Source organism: Bidens hawaiensis, unplaced genomic scaffold, assembly GCF_021521415.1.
Source record: "Bidens hawaiensis isolate Kalapana, Puna unplaced genomic scaffold, B.hawaiensis_p1.1 tig00008041_1, whole genome shotgun sequence".
Classification (NCBI taxonomy): domain Eukaryota; kingdom Viridiplantae; phylum Streptophyta; class Magnoliopsida; order Asterales; family Asteraceae; genus Bidens; species Bidens hawaiensis.
Genome location: NW_027491565.1, coordinates 893,576 through 904,853, shown reverse-complemented (window position 1 = coordinate 904,853; position 11,278 = coordinate 893,576). Strand labels below are relative to the sequence as shown.

Below are 11,278 nucleotides of genomic sequence, written 5' to 3'. Positions count from 1 at the left end.
ATTAAAAACACAACAAAATCAATTAAATTCATTTATTTAAGTATTTAGTCAGAGTCTAGTTTAGGTGTCGCTAGTGTCCTGTGGGTTCGATATCCGGACTTCGTTAGGCTTTACTACAGTTGATAGGTACACTTGTCTGTCTAGTGGTCTAGCATTAGGATAGTCTAGATTTATAAATTTAAAACTAGAGTGTCTAGGTTAGGTTAAGTTTTTAATAGACCGCGTTGTGCACATCAGTAAAAACACACGCTTGCTTGATCTATTTAATTATAGACATATTTTATGTTTAACATTTAGCTAAACACGTGAGCTTAAACAATCGACCAACAACATATTAACATGGTGAAAATAAATACTTATTACAATCAAGCGTATGATCGGTAAAGAATAAGTAAAAATTAATATATTTAATTACCCGGTTGGCTTTGTTATAATAACGATTATTAGTATTAATACGATTAATATCTTATATTCTTATTATTGTTATTATTATTAGTTGACACACACATGTCTTTCTCCTATTTGCTTTGATATATTTGGTTTCCTGGCTCAGAGGCTGTAAATTTTTTGAATAGGGTTCAGCGTGTCGTACACGGAACCTCTTCAACTCCTAGGTCTCAAAGCTTCGTTTTTAGTAGGATTGGTTTTGCTATTCAAAAGGGGTGGTAGCAGCACACTTGTTGCTCGTTTGCCTGCCACTTTATTGTAAATGTTTTCTATTTTGAATTTGAATTGAAGAAAGAACACAAACACAAAATATGTCGAAAAATTCGAGCTATATGGCAAGCTTCTTTAACTCTATTCATTCCTCCAATTTTAACCATATTATTATTATTATTATTATTATTATTATTATTATCTCCTTTTGTATGTATGTATGTAGCCCTCACTTGGAACATTGATGACTTGATTCCTCCTAGCGAAGGATTCATATATAACTTTAATTCCAAGCAAGAGCTTAACAAGTGGCATTTGTATTCTGATTCTCAACTAGTATTTTGACCCCCGCGTTGCTGGGGGCAGTGGCGGTCGATTTGAATGTTGTTAGGTTTGATAACAAAGCAAAACAAACCCTTAAACATCTAAAAATGCTAATGCGAGTAACATAAAGCCCCAGGTAGTCCAAACAAAGCAAAAACAATGGAAAAACGGATGAACCTAAAAATACTTGCAAAATGATCCATTTGAAGCTGAACGTCTCTGTTGTATTGATTGCTTCCAACATTAAATAACACAACAGTTTCCTAATATATGCTTAACCATGAGTCGAAGGCTTGCACATTTATTTCTTTTACTTGCTTAAACAAAGGATGTGGCTTCTCATTGTCATCAACCCATAAGAGCCCATAAGAAATGATCACACCTGTTGTAGGGTTGGTTTCCTTCCATGCTGTGAAGATTAAATAACATTGTCACTAACCACAAACTAATCTACATGAACATAACAAAATTAACAATAACATGTTTTACCTTAAATCATTTGATGATAATTCGGTCAAACTAAAACCTTTGGTGGGTCATCGTCGATGAAAACGAATGAAGTGAATACCATCTTTGTTATGACTTTCATTAATATTCTGACACAGTCAACCTCTTTGTTTCGATGAATATTGGACTCCTTTATTGTATCTTGTGGTGTCTTCATCGTCTTCAATTTCTTTACCTTTCTCTATTTTTTTTCTGAATAAGTAAATGATATAAAAAAATGTTCTTGTCATGGATTTACCTTCAGTTTTTCAACTGAGCCTTGCATGAACTCCGGGCTGTCCCTGAACATTATTACCTCTCTGGAGACTGGCGATCTTCACTTATTATCAATAAATAAAATATTATGTTTGTTTGAGGGTGTGGTAAATTTGTCTTTTACGTTCAGTTTGATATCAAATGACATCGATAGGCCTGTACACGAACCGAACGTAATGAATTGTTTGACAGGAAGTTTATTTATGATAATTATTTAATAAACGAACAAACACAATCACATTATTTTTCATTTAATTAAATGAACGAACATGGACCGACGTTTTGTATGTTCGTTTATTCATGTTCGTTTATTTATCTTTGTTATTTCACGCTCATTTATGTTCGCTTATTCATGCTCATTTATGCTCGCTTATTCACGTTTCTTTTTCTTAATGAATGAACGTGACCAAAAAAAGGTCCGATTACATGTTCGTGTTTGGTTAAAGTTAAATTAATTAACATGAACATGCCAACGTTGAAAAGTGAATGTTTGTTTGGTTGATAGAAGTACCATCTGTGTATGGTTTGGTTCGTTTATAGGCCTACACATGGACATAAAAAGACAAATCCTACCCAATTCAATGCATCTACTTGAAAACTGAACTATACTTATGGACTAACCTTTCTCGGATTTATGCCAACGTTGCTAGTCTGCCTATACAAATTCCTTTTCTGCCAGTACTTCTATCAACCAAAAAAGAAAAACTAAAGGCAAATCCATGACAACTTTGTAGTAGTTCTCTATAAACCTCTCAGCTAAACCTATCAAAAGATGACAACTTTGCATTAAAAAATTACATACTTAAGGCGTAAAACATAGTGAAACTAACATCAAACAACCCCATTCCGGTTGTGAGTGCTAAGGTTAGATGTTGTCATCAATGTGTGTCTCATAATCATATTATATATCTTGTGTTTGTAATGAATGTGTAACAGATATTACCTTCCACACAAAATATGCACATAAAGAGATATTACCTTTTTGGTTCTGAGATTTAATCGGTCTGTGAAGTGTGAAGAGCAGCCCAAATAAGTGAAATCGCTTATTTGTTTTCTGAATAACCAACCTGAAATTACCTTATCAAATTACGAACCAAAAAGCCAAACAGGAATGAAATTAAAGTAGAGACTGACACAATGATACTTTTTAATATATATATATATATATATATAATATGAAGGTACCGTATCGTAGTAGTCGTTTTAGCTAAATGTTACGTCTTAATTTATTATATTGCTATTATGTTAATATTGCTTTGGAGGTTCATTTTCGAATTTTAAGCCCTTACACAGATCACAATTCAAATTATTATGTGCTTCTCTTGTAATGCTTATTTAAAAGATAACTGTTTGTTATAAATAATTGATATGTTAGTGCAACCATACAGGTTTATCATCAGCAGCGTTAGAGATCACTGATGCAGGAAAGGAACAAAGTGGCACTGGTTAGTTATATATAGGGGTGTCAAATGTGATCCATTGGATTGAATGAGTTGTGACACAATGTATATAATGGGTCACAATGGGTCAAACTAAAAAAAAGAAAATGATTGAAACATGTCAAAATGGGTTAAAATTTCTCAAGTTTCTTTTTTTTTTTCTTTTTTTTATGGAACGAGAAAAACGGAGAAAACTTTTTAGTCCTTTTACTTTTTGATTTATTTTTCGAGTTTTGATTTTTTACTTAATTTTTTTGAGTTTTTAGTGAGAGGGTTTTTGAAATGGGTCAAAAATGGGTTTTTGAAAGCTCAACCCATTTTGACCCATTTCAAAAATCTATCACTAAAAAATTCAAAAAAAAATAAGTAAAAAATCATAACTCGAAATATAAATCAAAAGTAAAAGTAGTAAAAAGTTTCCTCCGTTTTCCTCGTTCCATAAAAAAAAACTTGAGAAATTTCAACCCGTTTTGACCCGTTTCAATCATTTTCCTTTTTTAGTTTGACCCATTGTGACCCATTATATACATTGTGATACAATCCATTCAACTCAATGGGCCACATTTGCCACCCCTAGCTTGTATATATGTCCAGCCGACTCCTCCACATTCTTGTTGGTGCTTTTAGAGTCTTGATTCTTTAAAATATTGTAGAGTTTTCTCGGGAAATCTGTCTTTGGATGTTACCGAGGGTACAAAATGGAACATTAGCAGGAGTGGCTTCTGTGGAATGAGGTCTAAAAAGGTCTTCTTTGATTGATTTAGATCAATACTTCGTGTTTAACCATTAAGCTTTCTAACAACATATTCGTGGTTCCCTTTATATACAATGCAGTTGATGGCTTCATCGACTATAGATCCTTATGATACTATAGCGCTCAAAATTAAAGGAGATGGAAGAAGTTACATATCAACTGTAAGTAATTTAAGTCCTTTACTGTCTTAAATAAGAAAAAAAATATATAAGAAAGTACTCTGGTTTTCTCAGGATCAAATTTCTGCAATGTTATTAAACATTGGCGCTGAGTGAAAAACCACAGGCGCACACACACATACACATACACACTCAATATTAAACCAATTTTAAGTATAGAGTCATGAGAACCGCCTATATCTACTTATCAGATTTAATGCATGTTTGGGATTGCTTCTTTAAAATGCTTTTTGCTTTTTGGAGAGGCAAAATATCCAAAATGCCCCTCCAAAAGCACCAAAAAACACCAAATTGATGCTTTTAGATGCTTTTGGAGGGACATTTTGAACATTTTGTCTCTCCAAAAAACAAAAAGCATTTAAAGAAGCAATCCCAAACACCCCAGAGTGATTATGCAGTTACTTAGCCTCCTTACATATCACAATTAAAGCAAAATTTACAAGTGTTTAGTGGTTCTCACACTTCTCTACTTAAAATTGGTTTTGTATGATTTTATCTATCTCTGTGTATACATATACATATATAGTGAAAGATTACAAGAGAGGTTAAGGAAGGGGTTAGGATTAATCCTTATCTGTTTACACAAGTGCCACTATGCTTTTGAGCTATTCATGAGATCATTGAGTCATTTATATATGTTGCAGAAAGTGTAATTCATTACGGTACAAAGTGTTTTTGGAACCAATAATATATTGGGAACCGTACGTTTGAAAATTTAAAAAATATATATATATAGGGTAAGGATCCTAAGACTACTTAAAAAAATTAATTTCTCTCTCTCCAATCTATGTAATTTAACCCATCCCAATCTTTTATACACATTTACAACCCATACCGACTTAAAAAAAATGTTTTTTAACGAAGTCCGTTTTTAATAAAATTTATATCGGAATGTTCATAAATTTTTTTTAAGAAATATCGTGTATTTAATTATTTTTTTTAGTTAGAATATTAAAAAGTTAACTAAATAATTAAGTTATTGGGGGTTAGTTTGGATTGCAATCTAGGTTTGCTCCACCAACCTAGATTGCCAATCTAGATTGCATTATTTTCTTTTTTCAATTTCTTTTTTAATTTTGGGCCCACCAATCTCATTATGAGATTGCCAATGGAGTAGTCTAAGAGAACCCTTTACAAATTGAGAACTTTGAGAACCATTTTGGACCACTAAAAACACATTTGAAAAAAAATATTTAAAAAATCATAAAACAAAAAATAACAAAAATTTTAAAAAGGTAAAAAAACCAAAATTCTTATATTTTATTCTGGTTTCATTAAAAAAAACAAAAAAAAAAACGGTATTATACACATATGTATAATCTTATTTAATCTTTAGTTACGTAATATACACATATGTACAGTGTCATTTATCTTAAATTATACACATGTGTATAAAAAATCATGTAAATGTACATATATGTATATATGATACATATGTGTATATAATTTGGTTAAATCGAGTTTTTTTTATGAAACCGGGATATTAAAATAAGAATTTTAGTTTTTTTCATTTTTGTGTTTTTTTTATTTTATGATTTTTTTATTTTTAGGTTTTTGTGGTGTAAAATGGTTCTTATGGTTCTCAATTTCAAAAAGGTTCTCTAATGAACCTGATCCAATATATATATATATATATGATATTGATTTGTCTAAATGCATATATGCGTAATTGCATATACACTGCATGTCTGCGTTCACATGTGTGCACCCCATATATAAGTTGTTATTTTTTTTTACAATTGGCTTTGAAATGAATGCACCCCATATATCTGTGTATTCAAATAGCTTTAATTTTGGGCAACACACATAGATAGCATTTAGTACGCAGGAATGGAGGATGGAATGAAATGAACTATTGTGAGTGAATGGAAAATAGTGTGTTTGGTTGACCAAATGAATGGAATGACCCAACACCTAGTCCATTACATTCCCTTTAAAATACCCCAATTTCATTCCATCCATACCCCATGTTTTTTTATTTCATTTCCTCCTTCATCCTACATAACCTCCACCACCCTCCCAACAACACCACCACCCAACATCAACACCCACCACCGCCACCAACCACTGCCGCCACTGCCACCAGCCACCACCATCGCTGTCCACCGCCGCCACCAACCATCGCCATCGGTGGCGGCCACTCAGCACCGCGAGCCGCCCGCCGCATATATCAACCATCACCCCACCATCACACATGCCGCCCACCGTCACCGCTGCCCACCACCGCCGCCACTGCCACCAATCACCATCATCGGCGTCCTCCGCCACCACCACCCACCTCCACAAACCATCGCCATCAGTGCCAGCCACCCACCACCTCCAGCCACCCGCCGCATCCATCAATCATCGCCCCGCCATCACACGCGCCGCCCACCGTCATCGCTGCCCACCACCACCTCCACTGTTGCCACCACCACCTCCACCGTTACCGCCACCGCTCCCACCACCACCACCACTCACTACCATTTTAATTTTTTTATTACCTACCAACAATACAAAGTAATGATTCATTTCATTACCATTTGGTAACCAAACATTTCATTGGAATGGTAATAACTCATTCCATTCCTTTGTCCATTCCATCACCACGTCCATTCCATTCCGTCGTCCATTCCATTACCCCATAACAAACAGACCCATAAATTGAAGACAAATGTTACACTTCCCAATTTTAATAACCAGCTTTATATTATATCAAAATCAGAAATCAACTCTTGCTTTATCATCTGTTTTAGCAACTTCAACAAGTAGCACGTCAACCGTTTGCTCATTTTCAAAATTTTCTGACTTGTCATCTTATTTGTTATTTGGTAGTTATCTCTTAAAATAAAATATGGGAAAAATATAGTTTTTTCTATAAAATTTTAAGCATATTTATGTTTTAATATATTTTTCGCATAAGCATTTGTTTGCATATGTACTATGTAGCATTTAGATGTGAGCCTGGGCCATATAATCAATTTTTGGCCTTCAATTTTTGTGTGATTAAAGTTTTGACAATTGCAGATTCCTCTGGCACGTTATCTTCCAACATGGAGAGGAAATGTAATCGAAGCAGATATAGAAATGAATCCATCTCGAGTTGTTGGCATGTCACTCTCTGTCAATGCTGAAGGTGGGGTCCCGGGTGCTCAAACCGGCCCAGGTGATTTTCGGTTGGAGATAGACTGGATCAAAGCTTTGAGAACTCAATAAGCTGCTTGGACTCCCTTGTAAGCTCAAACCAGCCTAATTTTGTGAGCCTGCTATATAAATGATCAATTTTTCCTAAGATTGATTTTGTTGCTGACAAGCTTCGTCTGTTTTGTGTGTTCCTAGTACTTTCCGATGTAAATAAAAGATTCATGTACGATGTAGGAGCTTATGACGACCCTGTAATACGTACTCGTGTCAATTGGAACTTAGTTTTGAAAAGGCAAACTGGATTTTAATAATCTCAACTTAATGCAGTTGGCCGATAATAATCCCAACTTTGAAAATCTGGTCCCAACTTTCACACTATTTGTTTTCATTGAATCTCCGTTAAAAAAAACTTAACGACGTTAAGTTATTTTTCCAAATTTCAAACTAATATTTTAAGGCTTTTAATCGGAATGAGAATACGAGTCGATTGATGTAAAACTTACCTCCAAACGGTGGTCCAAACGACTAAAGGATGCTTCAATTCTAGTGTTTAAACTATTAATTAACAAAAATTAAGTTGTTCGAAGCGTCGTTTCGAATTAAGTTTTACATCAATCGATTCGTATTCTCATTCTGATCAAAAGCCCTATAACATCAATTTGAAATTTGAAAAAAACTTAACGTCGTTAAAAAAATTTTAACGGAGGTCCAATGAAAACAAATAGTGTGAAAGTTGGGACTAGTGGCAGTGACAACTATTTTCAAAGTTGGAATTATTATCAGCCAACTGCATGTAGTTGAGATTATTAAAATCCAATTTTCCTTTTGAAAACCATCTATCTATAATCTGTATCTATAATAATCTATATATAATATACATAGAAGAAACCTTAAAATCCTACGTGTCGCGCTCTGGTCGTTCCCTTCTTTTTAGGAGTCGCCATATTTGCTTGATTTCTAAATGATGTGCTCTTAATGATTTAACCCGGTTTGACCCGAATAGCTCTCATGGGTCATAACATCTCAATTACACTTTTATTTGTGAAACCCACCATCGTCTGCCGTCTTCTATTCATATCATCACCGGAGAACATTCATCTCCGATCATCTTTATTTGTAAAACCTTACAATCAAACGATCTCACTGCATCCTTCGACTCCCTCACAATCCCGCTCCAAAAACATTTGTTGTTGTCTATCACCACCGCCCTCCTCCTTTTTGTTGTTCTTCTTCTACTCCGACTCCTTTGCCGGATCTACGGATACTATCTTCGTGAGACAAATCTTTTTCAATTTTGACACGATTGTCACATGATCTATATTCGCTGTTATTGTCAATTTCTTGTCTTTCATGTCCATTGATATTAATTCCACCGTTTTTATGAATTTACTTAATTCGGATATGGGTTTGTTTTAGTTTTGAAAACTATTCAGATCCATAAAAAAAAAATAATAATGAAATTGTTTGATTTGTAGCACCTATGAGATTGGAGACGTTTTTCATGGCATTTTGTTTGACATTTTTCATTCAAGACGTCCAATTTCAACAGGACCTTCTACAATAAATTAAGAAAGGCATAAAATTCAACGAACCCGGATGGGATTTGACATTTTTATTTACATAAAAAGGCATTTAATTTGTGAAATTTGACGATGAAATTGAAGAGCAGAGTGAGTGATATATTTGTTATTGTTGAATCCTATTTGAAAATAGGTTGTGTCAATTTTGTTGAATCCCCATTTGAAAATATCATTGTTTGCAAACCTCTAGACTGGTTTTAATATGTCACTTGAACTCAGATACCAGTTTAATTGTATATGAACCGAACTATAATATGTTGATTGTTGAGTTAGTTAGACACAAAAGTAAACTATCTTGACCCTACTGCAAGAAATATGTATTTTGATACTTGATGATAAATTGATAAGTAATCTTTGATCGATATCATGGACATGAGTTATTTTCCTTTGTTAATTAAAACAGCACATGCAAATTACTGATAACCATGTTGAATATGTACATATCTTTAAATTTATTACATAATTAAATCTATTACTGACAAACAGATCATCTGTTTAATTAAGGTTATTGTTTCAGCATGGGTAAATCTGGCATTACAACAGATGTTGACAGTTTGACTTTTGTGTCTCAAACTTTAGATCAAAGTTATTTCAGGTCATTTCAAACACGGGCTGATTATAAAACGGGTTATATAACTAAGTTAATACATGTCATAGTACAACTACAAATTGCCACAACAATGAAATTTGTATACGGGTCACGAGCAATAACAGTTTTCTGGTAAGAATTTGAGTTCAATTAAGTTGTAATCTTGGGACATAATTGTAAATGTTGCATTTGAAAAATAATACTATCATTTTGCCTTAGAATATATATTACAAGAAATAGGAACTAATTATTAATCATTAGGAAAATTGTGTATTTCTTCTTTTAATACATTCATACTAGTATGATCAAGTAAATATTATTATATAAAGTAAAGCAAATCAGAAAAGAGAAAAGGGAAAGAGGAAAATTTGGGAAGAAGAAAACTCTTGATTCTTAATGTGCATTTATTTAACCTTCATTCTTTCTTAAACCATACACATAACATAATTCAAGAATTCAGAGACAAATCTTAATCTTAATCTTAATCTTAAACCATGTCATTCACATTGCAAACACTCCTTGCACTATCTTATCTATGTATGTATCTCTTCTACTTTTTGTTTTACTTTTATCTATTATAGTTTTACTTTATGCAATATTCGAACAAGTTATAGCCTTTTCGATCCCTTCAGTTTGGTGTTATTTTGGCTTCTTGTCATAGTTGAGTTATCACCTAATAATGTATGTACTATGTGGTGTATAAATCATCTCTTGTGACAAGAACACATTTAGATTTGAAGCGGTACAATCTTTTTGACAAAAAGACAAATCGTTCTTTAAGGTTGTTAAACGTATCCATGATGGGTGTTAGACGAGCACCAATCAACATGTACGTGTTTTAAGTGAGTCTGTGTTAGGGAGCTTTTAATCAGAAAGACATATTGTTTCTTTATTAAAATAAAAAAAAACAATTAATGTATAACTTTGCGAGCTTTGCTATGTTACACACTTAACACTAAGTATTGTTCACATCCAAAGTTCCAAACAAATACAATGATTTTGGTAACAAGTTATAAGTGTAAAAACTTTACAAAATTTGAAAAACATTTGGTTTTGAATATTGTGTAGATGTGGTGGTGGTAGGGGCAATAAGGGTAGAAGAAAAGGCAGATGGTGCACTATTGTCACCACCAGAAGGCAACATGACATTTTTGGATAGTCAAAATTGGTGTGTGGCCTCACCAAGTGCAAGCCAAGATGATTTACAAAACTCGTTGGATTGGGCTTGCGGGTTGGGTATGACAGACTGTAATCAGATTCGACCCGGAGGCCCATGTTATCAACCCGACACACTATATTCACATGCTTCTTTCGCTTTCAGTAGCTACTACCAACAAAATGGGAATTCCGACGTTGCTTGCAATTTTGGTGGCGCTGCCATGTTGACAAAGAATGATCCAAGTAAGTTTATTTCGATGAATAAATTGTTAATCTTAATTTCAACTTAATACGTTACTAACGAGTTGCAATATCTTTTTGATGTGTTATGAATGATAGGTTACGGAAAATGCAAATATGCTGCATCTGAGTAAGTTGCATCGCGATACTATAATTTTACATTTTTGGTACATCTTCAAGAACATTAAAATAAAAACGTTTATTATAAAATTAACTTAATAACTTAAATTTATGGTGTTTTTTACTTCTAGGCCAACAAAATCAGGAGTTGAGTCAATATGGAAGTTATATTGGTGGGAAAGAAGTTGTATTGTTTTACTTTTGTACATGGTAAGCTAATGATGCATTAAAAGGTAGGGTGTCTTTGTTGTTGGTTTAGGAATCTTATTGCATGTCATTTTTGTAAGATACTTTGCTTATCTATTAATACAATAATAATGCATAAACATTTAATTCGGCTTTTGTGTGCTATA

At 33.4% G+C, this 11,278-nt stretch overlaps 2 pseudogenes across 1 annotated transcript; both read left to right on the top strand.

The window, feature by feature from the left end:
- Positions 1-873: 873 nt before the first annotated feature.
- LOC143636721 (putative complex I intermediate-associated protein 30) lies at positions 874-7,322 on the top strand (annotated as a pseudogene).
- A 2,562-nt stretch (positions 7,323-9,884) lies between these two features.
- On the top strand, positions 9,885-10,939 carry LOC143636720 (glucan endo-1,3-beta-glucosidase 13 pseudogene; annotated as a pseudogene). The gene is made up of 3 exons (XR_013154295.1): positions 9,885-9,944; positions 10,476-10,808; positions 10,905-10,939. The product of XR_013154295.1 is annotated as a glucan endo-1,3-beta-glucosidase 13 pseudogene (transcript).
- The last annotated feature ends 339 nt before the right edge of the window (positions 10,940-11,278 follow it).